Below are 15,724 nucleotides of genomic sequence, written 5' to 3'. Positions count from 1 at the left end.
ATACCATTATTGCTAAGCAGCAAGACAGGGGCCCATTGCACTCCCACGGGGCCTTTTTAAATGCAATCCATAACCCGGATTTGCCAGGAACCCTTCTTACTCCTCCTACTTGCATGTGACACTGGGCTTAGGATCTGCATAGGAAACACACACACAAGCACACACCTACCTTTGTTGCCTGCAGATGCCTCCTTGGCTGTCCCCAAACGGTATCAAACCAACACCCACGGGAAGCTGTAAGCATAGAGGACATGCCTGCACCCCATTGGACTTACCTGTGTGGGTTAAATCCGGGTTATTTGACAACCTATGGCGGTGATGGTTCTGCTCAGGCAGAGCAGTGCTGATGCTCCTCATAAAGCTGTCGCTGCTGTGAAGGTTCTAGGTGACATCACAAATCCCTTTGGTTACATACACAACAAAGCTGGGTTGTTGTTGTTTACACTCTGCAAGGCCTGTGGAAGTGAGTGACATCATAGCACTGTAGTTCTGAGGGTTCAAGATGGATGCAACAATCTCCTGTTGCTTCTATGAAGGCCGTAATAGACGACATCACCAAACAGCTCCATAGTCACATACACAGCAAAGGAGAGATGTTGTTTACACCTAGTGATGTCAGTGGTATTGAGTGACATCACAGCACAGTGCTAAGGCTCCTGGGCCTGGACACAGCAGCGGCTGCAATATCTCAACGGAGAATACGTTTATATCTATGTGTGTGTGTGCGCATATATATATATATATATATATATATATATATATATATATTTCTCCGCCGAAATCACTTTTAAACCCATTTCCACCTTTTTTTCCCTTCTCTTCCTCTTACTTTTTTTTCACGTTTTTTTACGTTTTTCTCCTTTTCGCCTCTTTTCTGGGCGTATTATTCTTCTTTTTCTTCTTTTTTTTCGTCTAATGCATACCCCATCAGTGCAGCAATGCTTATTCAATACCGCCAGCAGATGGAGACACTGGGGGATAATTTTCTAAGGATTTATACTGATTTTTCCTGTCTGAATTTGTCGCACAGAAAGTTGCAGGCCAAATATGTGTGACATTTCTGCGACTTTAGCTTCTAGAGCATTTTTACAACATTATACATAGGTGCTGAATACATAAAAAGCGACTGTTCAGCGACAGACAAGTCGCATCGGCTGAAAGTAGGCCAGAATGTCAGTCCATGTTGGAGCAGGTTTAGATACAGTCTAAAGCATAGATCTCAAAGTCTGTGCACAGAATTTAGCAAGGGCCTCGCACCTTCTGATGCATCAGGTAGGTGCACAATAGCATAGCCTAACCCTCTGTACTTTGGTCTATATTGATGCGGGACATAGACAGCCAGCTGATGACCAATCCATTAGTGCAATGGATGGCTGGAAGCATTTGTCTTTGCCTTTGCAATACCACAGAAGCAATGCATGGTCAATGTACAGCAATGACACACCTGTGTGAACAGCCAGGAGACCCCCCCCCCATGTTATGTTACATAGTTACATAGTTAGTACGGTCGAAAAAAGACATATGTCCATCACGTTCAACCAGGGAATTAAGGGGTAGGGGTGTGGCGCGATATTGGGGAAGGGATGAGATTTTATATTTCTTCATAAGCATTAATCTTATTTTGTCAATTAGGAACATTCAGCACCCACCCGCTATCAAGGCAGCTGCCTATCATGTCATGCCCTACCTGCACAGGTGTGCTGGCTACTCAAATGATCCAATTAAGGAGGCCATTTAGTCAGCAGCAGCAGAAGTCCTGTGCCTGGACGCTCCAACAGGGGCCAGACACAAGCAGAAGCAGAAGCAGCAGCAGCACCACCTTTTGTTTTTTGGCTGCAGCAGCAGCAAGGCCCACAGGGCTGGCTAGCTGGCTAGCCAGCAAGCAGGTAGCAATGAAAGTAGGAATCTTTCTTTTTAACCCTGTAAGGGGGTGGTGCACTGTACCCGAAGATACTGCCATATCGGGTCAATGCATAGGGCGACGGAAGCAAGCTTCGAAATCGGCCCCCGTTCTCAAAAATCCATTTAATATATGGTCCCCAGATAGGGGACGTATCAGATATTAAACTGATAAGAACAGATACTACACTTGATCTTAGCCAAAAGGCCGAGAAGCGATAACCGTGAAAGGGGCGGGCCCAACAAGGTCCCCTTCATGGGCACTATCACTGCTTGCTGTCAGGGAGGCTGCCAGACAATTTTCCATGCACACTCTGGGCTGGGGGGCAGTCAACCACCAGTACACACAGCAGAACCTAAACCCATACCATTATTGCTAAGCAGCAAGACAGGGGCCCATTGCACTCCCACGGGGCCTTTTTAAATGCAATCCATAACCCGGATTTGCCAGGAACCCTTCTTACTCCTCCTACTTGCATGTGACACTGGGCTTAGGATCTGCATAGGAAACACACACACAAGCACACACCTACCTTTGTTGCCTGCAGATGCCTCCTTGGCTGTCCCCAAACGGTATCAAACCAACACCCACGGGAAGCTGTAAGCATAGAGGACATGCCTGCACCCCATTGGACTTACCTGTGTGGGTTAAATCCGGGTTATTTGACAACCTATGGCGGTGATGGTTCTGCTCAGGCAGAGCAGTGCTGATGCTCCTCATAAAGCTGTCGCTGCTGTGAAGGTTCTAGGTGACATCACAAATCCCTTTGGTTACATACACAACAAAGCTGGGTTGTTGTTGTTTACACTCTGCAAGGCCTGTGGAAGTGAGTGACATCATAGCACTGTAGTTCTGAGGGTTCAAGATGGATGCAACAATCTCCTGTTGCTTCTATGAAGGCCGTAATAGACGACATCACCAAACAGCTCCATAGTCACATACACAGCAAAGGAGAGATGTTGTTTACACCTAGTGATGTCAGTGGTATTGAGTGACATCACAGCACAGTGCTAAGGCTCCTGGGCCTGGACACAGCAGCGGCTGCAATATCTCAACGGAGAATACGTTTATATCTATGTGTGTGTGTGCGCATATATATATATATATATATATATATATATATATATATATATTTCTCCGCCGAAATCACTTTTAAACCCATTTCCACCTTTTTTTCCCTTCTCTTCCTCTTACTTTTTTTTCACGTTTTTTTACGTTTTTCTCCTTTTCGCCTCTTTTCTGGGCGTATTATTCTTCTTTTTCTTCTTTTTTTTCGTCTAATGCATACCCCATCAGTGCAGCAATGCTTATTCAATACCGCCAGCAGATGGAGACACTGGGGGATAATTTTCTAAGGATTTATACTGATTTTTCCTGTCTGAATTTGTCGCACAGAAAGTTGCAGGCCAAATATGTGTGACATTTCTGCGACTTTAGCTTCTAGAGCATTTTTACAACATTATACATAGGTGCTGAATACATAAAAAGCGACTGTTCAGCGACAGACAAGTCGCATCGGCTGAAAGTAGGCCAGAATGTCAGTCCATGTTGGAGCAGGTTTAGATACAGTCTAAAGCATAGATCTCAAAGTCTGTGCACAGAATTTAGCAAGGGCCTCGCACCTTCTGATGCATCAGGTAGGTGCACAATAGCATAGCCTAACCCTCTGTACTTTGGTCTATATTGATGCGGGACATAGACAGCCAGCTGATGACCAATCCATTAGTGCAATGGATGGCTGGAAGCATTTGTCTTTGCCTTTGCAATTCCACAGAAGCAATGCATGGTCAATGTACAGCAATGACACACCTGTGTGAACAGCCAGGAGACCCCCCCCCCCCCCCCCCATGTTATGTTACATAGTTACATAGTTAGTACGGTCGAAAAAAGACATATGTCCATCACGTTCAACCAGGGAATTAAGGGGTAGGGGTGTGGCGCGATATTGGGGAAGGGATGAGATTTTATATTTCTTCATAAGCATTAATCTTATTTTGTCAATTAGGAACATTCAGCACCCACCCGCTATCAAGGCAGCTGCCTATCATGTCATGCCCTACCTGCACAGGTGTGCTGGCTACTCAAATGATCCAATTAAGGAGGCCATTTAGTCAGCAGCAGCAGAAGTCCTGTGCCTGGACGCTCCAACAGGGGCCAGACACAAGCAGAAGCAGAAGCAGCAGAAGCAGCAGCAGCACCACCTTTTGTTTTTTGGCTGCAGCAGCAGCAAGGCCCACAGGGCTGGCTAGCTGGCTAGCCAGCAAGCAGGTAGCAATGAAAGTAGGAATCTTTCTTTTTAACCCTGTAAGGGGGTGGTGCACTGTACCCGAAGATACTGCCATATCGGGTCAATGCATAGGGCGACGGAAGCAAGCTTCGAAATCGGCCCCCGTTCTCAAAAATCCATTTAATATATGGTCCCCAGATAGGGGACGTATCAGATATTAAACTGATAAGAACAGATACTACACTTGATCTTAGCCAAAAGGCCGAGAAGCGATAACCGTGAAAGGGGCGGGCCCAACAAGGTCCCCTTCATGGGCACTATCACTGCTTGCTGTCAGGGAGGCTGCCAGACAATTTTCCATGCACACTCTGGGCTGGGGGGCAGTCAACCACCAGTACACACAGCAGAACCTAAACCCATACCATTATTGCTAAGCAGCAAGACAGGGGCCCATTGCACTCCCACGGGGCCTTTTTAAATGCAATCCATAACCCGGATTTGCCAGGAACCCTTCTTACTCCTCCTACTTGCATGTGACACTGGGCTTAGGATCTGCATAGGAAACACACACACAAGCACACACCTACCTTTGTTGCCTGCAGATGCCTCCTTGGCTGTCCCCAAACGGTATCAAACCAACACCCACGGGAAGCTGTAAGCATAGAGGACATGCCTGCACCCCATTGGACTTACCTGTGTGGGTTAAATCCGGGTTATTTGACAACCTATGGCGGTGATGGTTCTGCTCAGGCAGAGCAGTGCTGATGCTCCTCATAAAGCTGTCGCTGCTGTGAAGGTTCTAGGTGACATCACAAATCCCTTTGGTTACATACACAACAAAGCTGGGTTGTTGTTGTTTACACTCTGCAAGGCCTGTGGAAGTGAGTGACATCATAGCACTGTAGTTCTGAGGGTTCAAGATGGATGCAACAATCTCCTGTTGCTTCTATGAAGGCCGTAATAGACGACATCACCAAACAGCTCCATAGTCACATACACAGCAAAGGAGAGATGTTGTTTACACCTAGTGATGTCAGTGGTATTGAGTGACATCACAGCACAGTGCTAAGGCTCCTGGGCCTGGACACAGCAGCGGCTGCAATATCTCAACGGAGAATACGTTTATATCTATGTGTGTGTGTGCGCATATATATATATATATATATATATATATATATATATATATATATTTCTCCGCCGAAATCACTTTTAAACCCATTTCCACCTTTTTTTCCCTTCTCTTCCTCTTACTTTTTTTTCACGTTTTTTTACGTTTTTCTCCTTTTCGCCTCTTTTCTGGGCGTATTATTCTTCTTTTTCTTCTTTTTTTTCGTCTAATGCATACCCCATCAGTGCAGCAATGCTTATTCAATACCGCCAGCAGATGGAGACACTGGGGGATAATTTTCTAAGGATTTATACTGATTTTTCCTGTCTGAATTTGTCGCACAGAAAGTTGCAGGCCAAATATGTGTGACATTTCTGCGACTTTAGCTTCTAGAGCATTTTTACAACATTATACATAGGTGCTGAATACATAAAAAGCGACTGTTCAGCGACAGACAAGTCGCATCGGCTGAAAGTAGGCCAGAATGTCAGTCCATGTTGGAGCAGGTTTAGATACAGTCTAAAGCATAGATCTCAAAGTCTGTGCACAGAATTTAGCAAGGGCCTCGCACCTTCTGATGCATCAGGTAGGTGCACAATAGCATAGCCTAACCCTCTGTACTTTGGTCTATATTGATGCGGGACATAGACAGCCAGCTGATGACCAATCCATTAGTGCAATGGATGGCTGGAAGCATTTGTCTTTGCCTTTGCAATACCACAGAAGCAATGCATGGTCAATGTACAGCAATGACACACCTGTGTGAACAGCCAGGAGACCCCCCCCCATGTTATGTTACATAGTTACATAGTTAGTACGGTCGAAAAAAGACATATGTCCATCACGTTCAACCAGGGAATTAAGGGGTAGGGGTGTGGCGCGATATTGGGGAAGGGATGAGATTTTATATTTCTTCATAAGCATTAATCTTATTTTGTCAATTAGGAACATTCAGCACCCACCCGCTATCAAGGCAGCTGCCCAGCTGCCTATCATGTCATGCCCTACCTGCACAGGTGTGCTGGCTACTCAAATGATCCAATTAAGGAGGCCATTTAGTCAGCAGCAGCAGAAGTCCTGTGCCTGGACGCTCCAACAGGGGCCAGACACAAGCAGAAGCAGAAGCAGCAGAAGCAGCAGCAGCACCACCTTTTGTTTTTTGGCTGCAGCAGCAGCAAGGCCCACAGGGCTGGCTAGCTGGCTAGCCAGCAAGCAGGTAGCAATGAAAGTAGGAATCTTTCTTTTTAACCCTGTAAGGGGGTGGTGCACTGTACCCGAAGATACTGCCATATCGGGTCAATGCATAGGGCGACGGAAGCAAGCTTCGAAATCGGCCCCCGTTCTCAAAAATCCATTTAATATATGGTCCCCAGATAGGGGACGTATCAGATATTAAACTGATAAGAACAGATACTACACTTGATCTTAGCCAAAAGGCCGAGAAGCGATAACCGTGAAAGGGGCGGGCCCAACAAGGTCCCCTTCATGGGCACTATCACTGCTTGCTGTCAGGGAGGCTGCCAGACAATTTTCCATGCACACTCTGGGCTGGGGGGCAGTCAACCACCAGTACACACAGCAGAACCTAAACCCATACCATTATTGCTAAGCAGCAAGACAGGGGCCCATTGCACTCCCACGGGGCCTTTTTAAATGCAATCCATAACCCGGATTTGCCAGGAACCCTTCTTACTCCTCCTACTTGCATGTGACACTGGGCTTAGGATCTGCATAGGAAACACACACACAAGCACACACCTACCTTTGTTGCCTGCAGATGCCTCCTTGGCTGTCCCCAAACGGTATCAAACCAACACCCACGGGAAGCTGTAAGCATAGAGGACATGCCTGCACCCCATTGGACTTACCTGTGTGGGTTAAATCCGGGTTATTTGACAACCTATGGCGGTGATGGTTCTGCTCAGGCAGAGCAGTGCTGATGCTCCTCATAAAGCTGTCGCTGCTGTGAAGGTTCTAGGTGACATCACAAATCCCTTTGGTTACATACACAACAAAGCTGGGTTGTTGTTGTTTACACTCTGCAAGGCCTGTGGAAGTGAGTGACATCATAGCACTGTAGTTCTGAGGGTTCAAGATGGATGCAACAATCTCCTGTTGCTTCTATGAAGGCCGTAATAGACGACATCACCAAACAGCTCCATAGTCACATACACAGCAAAGGAGAGATGTTGTTTACACCTAGTGATGTCAGTGGTATTGAGTGACATCACAGCACAGTGCTAAGGCTCCTGGGCCTGGACACAGCAGCGGCTGCAATATCTCAACGGAGAATACGTTTATATCTATGTGTGTGTGTGCGCATATATATATATATATATATATATATATATATATATATATTTCTCCGCCGAAATCACTTTTAAACCCATTTCCACCTTTTTTTCCCTTCTCTTCCTCTTACTTTTTTTTCACGTTTTTTTACGTTTTTCTCCTTTTCGCCTCTTTTCTGGGCGTATTATTCTTCTTTTTCTTCTTTTTTTTCGTCTAATGCATACCCCATCAGTGCAGCAATGCTTATTCAATACCGCCAGCAGATGGAGACACTGGGGGATAATTTTCTAAGGATTTATACTGATTTTTCCTGTCTGAATTTGTCGCACAGAAAGTTGCAGGCCAAATATGTGTGACATTTCTGCGACTTTAGCTTCTAGAGCATTTTTACAACATTATACATAGGTGCTGAATACATAAAAAGCGACTGTTCAGCGACAGACAAGTCGCATCGGCTGAAAGTAGGCCAGAATGTCAGTCCATGTTGGAGCAGGTTTAGATACAGTCTAAAGCATAGATCTCAAAGTCTGTGCACAGAATTTAGCAAGGGCCTCGCACCTTCTGATGCATCAGGTAGGTGCACAATAGCATAGCCTAACCCTCTGTACTTTGGTCTATATTGATGCGGGACATAGACAGCCAGCTGATGACCAATCCATTAGTGCAATGGATGGCTGGAAGCATTTGTCTTTGCCTTTGCAATACCACAGAAGCAATGCATGGTCAATGTACAGCAATGACACACCTGTGTGAACAGCCAGGAGACCCCCCCCCATGTTATGTTACATAGTTACATAGTTAGTACGGTCGAAAAAAGACATATGTCCATCACGTTCAACCAGGGAATTAAGGGGTAGGGGTGTGGCGCGATATTGGGGAAGGGATGAGATTTTATATTTCTTCATAAGCATTAATCTTATTTTGTCAATTAGGAACATTCAGCACCCACCCGCTATCAAGGCAGCTGCCTATCATGTCATGCCCTACCTGCACAGGTGTGCTGGCTACTCAAATGATCCAATTAAGGAGGCCATTTAGTCAGCAGCAGCAGAAGTCCTGTGCCTGGACGCTCCAACAGGGGCCAGACACAAGCAGAAGCAGAAGCAGCAGAAGCAGCAGCAGCACCACCTTTTGTTTTTTGGCTGCAGCAGCAGCAAGGCCCACAGGGCTGGCTAGCTGGCTAGCCAGCAAGCAGGTAGCAATGAAAGTAGGAATCTTTCTTTTTAACCCTGTAAGGGGGTGGTGCACTGTACCCGAAGATACTGCCATATCGGGTCAATGCATAGGGCGACGGAAGCAAGCTTCGAAATCGGCCCCCGTTCTCAAAAATCCATTTAATATATGGTCCCCAGATAGGGGACGTATCAGATATTAAACTGATAAGAACAGATACTACACTTGATCTTAGCCAAAAGGCCGAGAAGCGATAACCGTGAAAGGGGCGGGCCCAACAAGGTCCCCTTCATGGGCACTATCACTGCTTGCTGTCAGGGAGGCTGCCAGACAATTTTCCATGCACACTCTGGGCTGGGGGGCAGTCAACCACCAGTACACACAGCAGAACCTAAACCCATACCATTATTGCTAAGCAGCAAGACAGGGGCCCATTGCACTCCCACGGGGCCTTTTTAAATGCAATCCATAACCCGGATTTGCCAGGAACCCTTCTTACTCCTCCTACTTGCATGTGACACTGGGCTTAGGATCTGCATAGGAAACACACACACAAGCACACACCTACCTTTGTTGCCTGCAGATGCCTCCTTGGCTGTCCCCAAACGGTATCAAACCAACACCCACGGGAAGCTGTAAGCATAGAGGACATGCCTGCACCCCATTGGACTTACCTGTGTGGGTTAAATCCGGGTTATTTGACAACCTATGGCGGTGATGGTTCTGCTCAGGCAGAGCAGTGCTGATGCTCCTCATAAAGCTGTCGCTGCTGTGAAGGTTCTAGGTGACATCACAAATCCCTTTGGTTACATACACAACAAAGCTGGGTTGTTGTTGTTTACACTCTGCAAGGCCTGTGGAAGTGAGTGACATCATAGCACTGTAGTTCTGAGGGTTCAAGATGGATGCAACAATCTCCTGTTGCTTCTATGAAGGCCGTAATAGACGACATCACCAAACAGCTCCATAGTCACATACACAGCAAAGGAGAGATGTTGTTTACACCTAGTGATGTCAGTGGTATTGAGTGACATCACAGCACAGTGCTAAGGCTCCTGGGCCTGGACTCAGCAGCGGCTGCAATATCTCAACGGAGAATACGTTTATATCTATGTGTGTGTGTGCGCATATATATATATATATATATATATATATATATATATATATATATATTTCTCCGCCGAAATCACTTTTAAACCCATTTCCACCTTTTTTTCCCTTCTCTTCCTCTTACTTTTTTTTCACGTTTTTTTACGTTTTTCTCCTTTTCGCCTCTTTTCTGGGCGTATTCTTCTTCTTTTTCTTCTTTTTTTTCGTCTAATGCATACCCCATCAGTGCAGCAATGCTTATTCAATACCGCCAGCAGATGGAGACACTGGGGGATAATTTTCTAAGGATTTATACTGATTTTTCCTGTCTGAATTTGTCGCACAGAAAGTTGCAGGCCAAATATGTGTGACATTTCTGCGACTTTAGCTTCTAGAGCATTTTTACAACATTATACATAGGTGCTGAATACATAAAAAGCGACTGTTCAGCGACAGACAAGTCGCATCGGCTGAAAGTAGGCCAGAATGTCAGTCCATGTTGGAGCAGGTTTAGATACAGTCTAAAGCATAGATCTCAAAGTCTGTGCACAGAATTTAGCAAGGGCCTCGCACCTTCTGATGCATCAGGTAGGTGCACAATAGCATAGCCTAACCCTCTGTACTTTGGTCTATATTGATGCGGGACATAGACAGCCAGCTGATGACCAATCCATTAGTGCAATGGATGGCTGGAAGCATTTGTCTTTGCCTTTGCAATACCACAGAAGCAATGCATGGTCAATGTACAGCAATGACACACCTGTGTGAACAGCCAGGAGACCCCCCCCCCCCCCCCCCATGTTATGTTACATAGTTACATAGTTAGTACGGTCGAAAAAAGACATATGTCCATCACGTTCAACCAGGGAATTAAGGGGTAGGGGTGTGGCGCGATATTGGGGAAGGGATGAGATTTTATATTTCTTCATAAGCATTAATCTTATTTTGTCAATTAGGAACATTCAGCACCCACCCGCTATCAAGGCAGCTGCCTATCATGTCATGCCCTACCTGCACAGGTGTGCTGGCTACTCAAATGATCCAATTAAGGAGGCCATTTAGTCAGCAGCAGCAGAAGTCCTGTGCCTGGACGCTCCAACAGGGGCCAGACACAAGCAGAAGCAGAAGCAGCAGAAGCAGCAGCAGCACCACCTTTTGTTTTTTGGCTGCAGCAGCAGCAAGGCCCACAGGGCTGGCTAGCTGGCTAGCCAGCAAGCAGGTAGCAATGAAAGTAGGAATCTTTCTTTTTAACCCTGTAAGGGGGTGGTGCACTGTACCCGAAGATACTGCCATATCGGGTCAATGCATAGGGCGACGGAAGCAAGCTTCGAAATCGGCCCCCGTTCTCAAAAATCCATTTAATATATGGTCCCCAGATAGGGGACGTATCAGATATTAAACTGATAAGAACAGATACTACACTTGATCTTAGCCAAAAGGCCGAGAAGCGATAACCGTGAAAGGGGCGGGCCCAACAAGGTCCCCTTCATGGGCACTATCACTGCTTGCTGTCAGGGAGGCTGCCAGACAATTTTCCATGCACACTCTGGGCTGGGGGGCAGTCAACCACCAGTACACACAGCAGAACCTAAACCCATACCATTATTGCTAAGCAGCAAGACAGGGGCCCATTGCACTCCCACGGGGCCTTTTTAAATGCAATCCATAACCCGGATTTGCCAGGAACCCTTCTTACTCCTCCTACTTGCATGTGACACTGGGCTTAGGATCTGCATAGGAAACACACACACAAGCACACACCTACCTTTGTTGCCTGCAGATGCCTCCTTGGCTGTCCCCAAACGGTATCAAACCAACACCCACGGGAAGCTGTAAGCATAGAGGACATGCCTGCACCCCATTGGACTTACCTGTGTGGGTTAAATCCGGGTTATTTGACAACCTATGGCGGTGATGGTTCTGCTCAGGCAGAGCAGTGCTGATGCTCCTCATAAAGCTGTCGCTGCTGTGAAGGTTCTAGGTGACATCACAAATCCCTTTGGTTACATACACAACAAAGCTGGGTTGTTGTTGTTTACACTCTGCAAGGCCTGTGGAAGTGAGTGACATCATAGCACTGTAGTTCTGAGGGTTCAAGATGGATGCAACAATCTCCTGTTGCTTCTATGAAGGCCGTAATAGACGACATCACCAAACAGCTCCATAGTCACATACACAGCAAAGGAGAGATGTTGTTTACACCTAGTGATGTCAGTGGTATTGAGTGACATCACAGCACAGTGCTAAGGCTCCTGGGCCTGGACACAGCAGCGGCTGCAATATCTCAACGGAGAATACGTTTATATCTATGTGTGTGTGTGCGCATATATATATATATATATATATATATATATATATATATTTCTCCGCCGAAATCACTTTTAAACCCATTTCCACCTTTTTTTCCCTTCTCTTCCTCTTACTTTTTTTTCACGTTTTTTTACGTTTTTCTCCTTTTCGCCTCTTTTCTGGGCGTATTATTCTTCTTTTTCTTCTTTTTTTTCGTCTAATGCATACCCCATCAGTGCAGCAATGCTTATTCAATACCGCCAGCAGATGGAGACACTGGGGGATAATTTTCTAAGGATTTATACTGATTTTTCCTGTCTGAATTTGTCGCACAGAAAGTTGCAGGCCAAATATGTGTGACATTTCTGCGACTTTAGCTTCTAGAGCATTTTTACAACATTATACATAGGTGCTGAATACATAAAAAGCGACTGTTCAGCGACAGACAAGTCGCATCGGCTGAAAGTAGGCCAGAATGTCAGTCCATGTTGGAGCAGGTTTAGATACAGTCTAAAGCATAGATCTCAAAGTCTGTGCACAGAATTTAGCAAGGGCCTCGCACCTTCTGATGCATCAGGTAGGTGCACAATAGCATAGCCTAACCCTCTGTACTTTGGTCTATATTGATGCGGGACATAGACAGCCAGCTGATGACCAATCCATTAGTGCAATGGATGGCTGGAAGCATTTGTCTTTGCCTTTGCAATACCACAGAAGCAATGCATGGTCAATGTACAGCAATGACACACCTGTGTGAACAGCCAGGAGACCCCCCCCATGTTATGTTACATAGTTACATAGTTAGTACGGTCGAAAAAAGACATATGTCCATCACGTTCAACCAGGGAATTAAGGGGTAGGGGTGTGGCGCGATATTGGGGAAGGGATGAGATTTTATATTTCTTCATAAGCATTAATCTTATTTTGTCAATTAGGAACATTCAGCACCCACCCGCTATCAAGGCAGCTGCCTATCATGTCATGCCCTACCTGCACAGGTGTGCTGGCTACTCAAATGATCCAATTAAGGAGGCCATTTAGTCAGCAGCAGCAGAAGTCCTGTGCCTGGACGCTCCAACAGGGGCCAGACACAAGCAGAAGCAGAAGCAGCAGAAGCAGCAGCAGCACCACCTTTTGTTTTTTGGCTGCAGCAGCAGCAAGGCCCACAGGGCTGGCTAGCTGGCTAGCCAGCAAGCAGGTAGCAATGAAAGTAGGAATCTTTCTTTTTAACCCTGTAAGGGGGTGGTGCACTGTACCCGAAGATACTGCCATATCGGGTCAATGCATAGGGCGACGGAAGCAAGCTTCGAAATCGGCCCCCGTTCTCAAAAATCCATTTAATATATGGTCCCCAGATAGGGGACGTATCAGATATTAAACTGATAAGAACAGATTTTTTTACTTTTAGATATAATATTCTTAGACTAAAAGACCTTACGCAGTCCAGATTACACTTAGTCTGCTAAAAGCATATTCCACAGATGTAGATTCCAAAGACTTTTAGCCACTTTGTGACCTAATCTTTTTTTATCCAATAAATAGAAAACATGCATCTCACTAAGAGCTAGGCGAACACAATCTTTAGAGGTAATAGTGTCTCTTTTAAAAAGAAGAATATTCCTTGTCTTCCATAGTGCAATTTTAATACAATTTATACTAATCCACAAAACCCGAGACTTCTCCACAGATAAAACATTATAAAATCCATATAAAATAACTTCATGATTTAAAAAATTAAGATCAGAAATGAATTTTAGTAAGGGTACTATCAAATGCCATATCTCTTGGGCGTAAAAACAGTTCCAAAAAAGGTGTAAAACTGTTTCCTCACTAGGACACCCCATTCTCGGGCACTTTGCACTACGACACAATCCTCTTCTGTGTTGGAATTCTCTGGTAGGCAAACATTGATGTGCTATCTGCCAGGCCAGATCTTTTAAGTCATTAGATAAGAATCCCATATTCACCATCCTCCAAACTCTTAGAGATTTCTCAGTGGAATAATTAGATATTAAGCAAATCTGTTCTATCTTCCTGATTTCAGGAACTAATTTTCGTGCATTACTACAAATTTCTTGACTAAAATTAGCAATGCCATAAATACGAATAATCTTTTCTAAAACCACATAGTGCGCTGGGGGAATAAATAAGATTGGGGACGTTAAAGGTAAGGTTATCCACTTTCTTTTTCTAAAAATGTGACCTGCAGCATATTTTAAAAAATAAGACCAATAACAGTTTCTTTGCAAGCCATTAAAACACATAGAAAAAAAGTGAATATATAAAAACCTTTTTAAATCAGGCACATCCTTACCCCCCAATTTCTTTGTCTTCATCATTACATCTCTCCTGAGTTTATCCATTTTAGACCCCCATAAAAAATGAAAGCAAATCTTGTTTAAAAACTTTAAGGTGCGTTCACTCGGTGGGAAAACCAAGCTTAAATATAGCATGATAGGTAGCAACAAAGCTTTCATTATCAGTACTTTTCCTTCTATTGTTAATTTCCTCATTTTCCAAAAACTTATTTTCTTTTGCACTTTCTCTTTGACGATGGACCAGCTTTCCTCTCCATTATTTTCATTGTCAAAGATGACACCCAAGATTTTGATTTTATCATATTGCACATTCACCTCCGTATTGCCCCAATTCCCTATTGCAAAGCAATCACATTTATTTTTATTTAATTTGAAGCCAGAGCCCTCACAAAAAAATTCTGTCTGTCTGATAGCACGTTTCAGGGATGGTTCATCTGAACATAGAATATTAACATCATCCATATATGCTATCGTCTTTACGCTCTGTCCTCCACTTCCAGGGATTGGCACTCCTCTAATGAGCTTATCTTTTCTCAAAACATTCAACAGAGGTTCTATTGCACATATGAAAAGAATGGGTGATAGGGGGCACCCCTGTTTCACCCCAGACTGTAAACATACCTCTTGGGATAAAAAACCGTTTATTAAAATACGACTAAAACAGTTTTTATATAAAAGTGCAATTTTTCCAACAATAAAATCAGGAAAATTCATTTTCTTTAAAACCAACCATAAAAAATCATGAGAAACACGGTCATAAGCCTTTTGAAAATCCAAGGATAAAATTGCCAATTTCTGATCACATTGTTTCTGATACCATAAAACATCTTTTACAAGGTTTAGATGATCACTTATTTTCCTTCCAGGTACTCCGCATACTTGGTCACTGTGTATAACCTTAGCAATTACCTGCTTGAGCCTATTTGCTAAAATTTTTGCTAAAACCTTATAGTCTGTATTTAGCAGGGTAATAGGCCTCCAATTTTCTAATTTAGAGATGTCTCCTTTTTTAAAAATCAGAGTAACAACACCATCTCTCCAGGACGCAGGTAAAATCTCAGATTTAAAAGCACAGTTAAAAATACCTAAAAGATCATCTTTTAAAATGGACCAAAAACACAGATAAAATTCAACTGGCAACCCATCCGAACCAGGTGTTTTACCATTTAAAAAACTCTTAAAAGTGCTTAAAAGTTCAGGTAAAAAGATTTCATCACAAAGGCTTTCTTGGTCAGTTTTGTCAAGTTTTGAATCCAAGGTATCTAAAACATCATTAGTAAAGGAAATATCAATATCTTTTTTATTAAAAAGCTCCTGATAAAATACTT

At 44.3% G+C, this 15,724-nt stretch overlaps 5 non-coding genes and 1 pseudogene across 5 annotated transcripts; all 6 read right to left on the bottom strand.

Moving 5' to 3' along the window:
* Positions 1-1,928: 1,928 nt before the first annotated feature.
* LOC130299168 (U2 spliceosomal RNA) lies at positions 1,929-2,119 on the bottom strand. Its single transcript, XR_008850354.1, has one exon. It is a non-coding gene; the product is annotated as a U2 spliceosomal RNA (small nuclear RNA).
* Positions 2,120-4,210: 2,091 nt separating this feature from the next.
* LOC130299167 (U2 spliceosomal RNA) lies at positions 4,211-4,401 on the bottom strand. Its single transcript, XR_008850353.1, has one exon. It is a non-coding gene; the product is annotated as a U2 spliceosomal RNA (small nuclear RNA).
* Positions 4,402-6,493: 2,092 nt separating this feature from the next.
* On the bottom strand, positions 6,494-6,684 carry LOC130299166 (U2 spliceosomal RNA). Its single transcript, XR_008850352.1, has one exon. It is a non-coding gene; the product is annotated as a U2 spliceosomal RNA (small nuclear RNA).
* A 2,080-nt stretch (positions 6,685-8,764) lies between these two features.
* On the bottom strand, positions 8,765-8,955 carry LOC130299165 (U2 spliceosomal RNA). The gene has a single exon (XR_008850351.1). It is a non-coding gene; the product is annotated as a U2 spliceosomal RNA (small nuclear RNA).
* Positions 8,956-11,050: 2,095 nt separating this feature from the next.
* LOC130299164 (U2 spliceosomal RNA) lies at positions 11,051-11,241 on the bottom strand. Its single transcript, XR_008850350.1, has one exon. It is a non-coding gene; the product is annotated as a U2 spliceosomal RNA (small nuclear RNA).
* Positions 11,242-13,318: 2,077 nt separating this feature from the next.
* On the bottom strand, positions 13,319-13,495 carry LOC130299202 (U2 spliceosomal RNA; annotated as a pseudogene).
* Between the last annotated feature and the right edge of the window lie 2,229 nt (positions 13,496-15,724).

Source organism: Hyla sarda, unplaced genomic scaffold (assembly GCF_029499605.1).
Source record: "Hyla sarda isolate aHylSar1 unplaced genomic scaffold, aHylSar1.hap1 scaffold_1042, whole genome shotgun sequence".
NCBI classification, from domain to species: domain Eukaryota; kingdom Metazoa; phylum Chordata; class Amphibia; order Anura; family Hylidae; genus Hyla; species Hyla sarda.
This window is presented reverse-complemented; position numbering and strand designations above follow the sequence as displayed.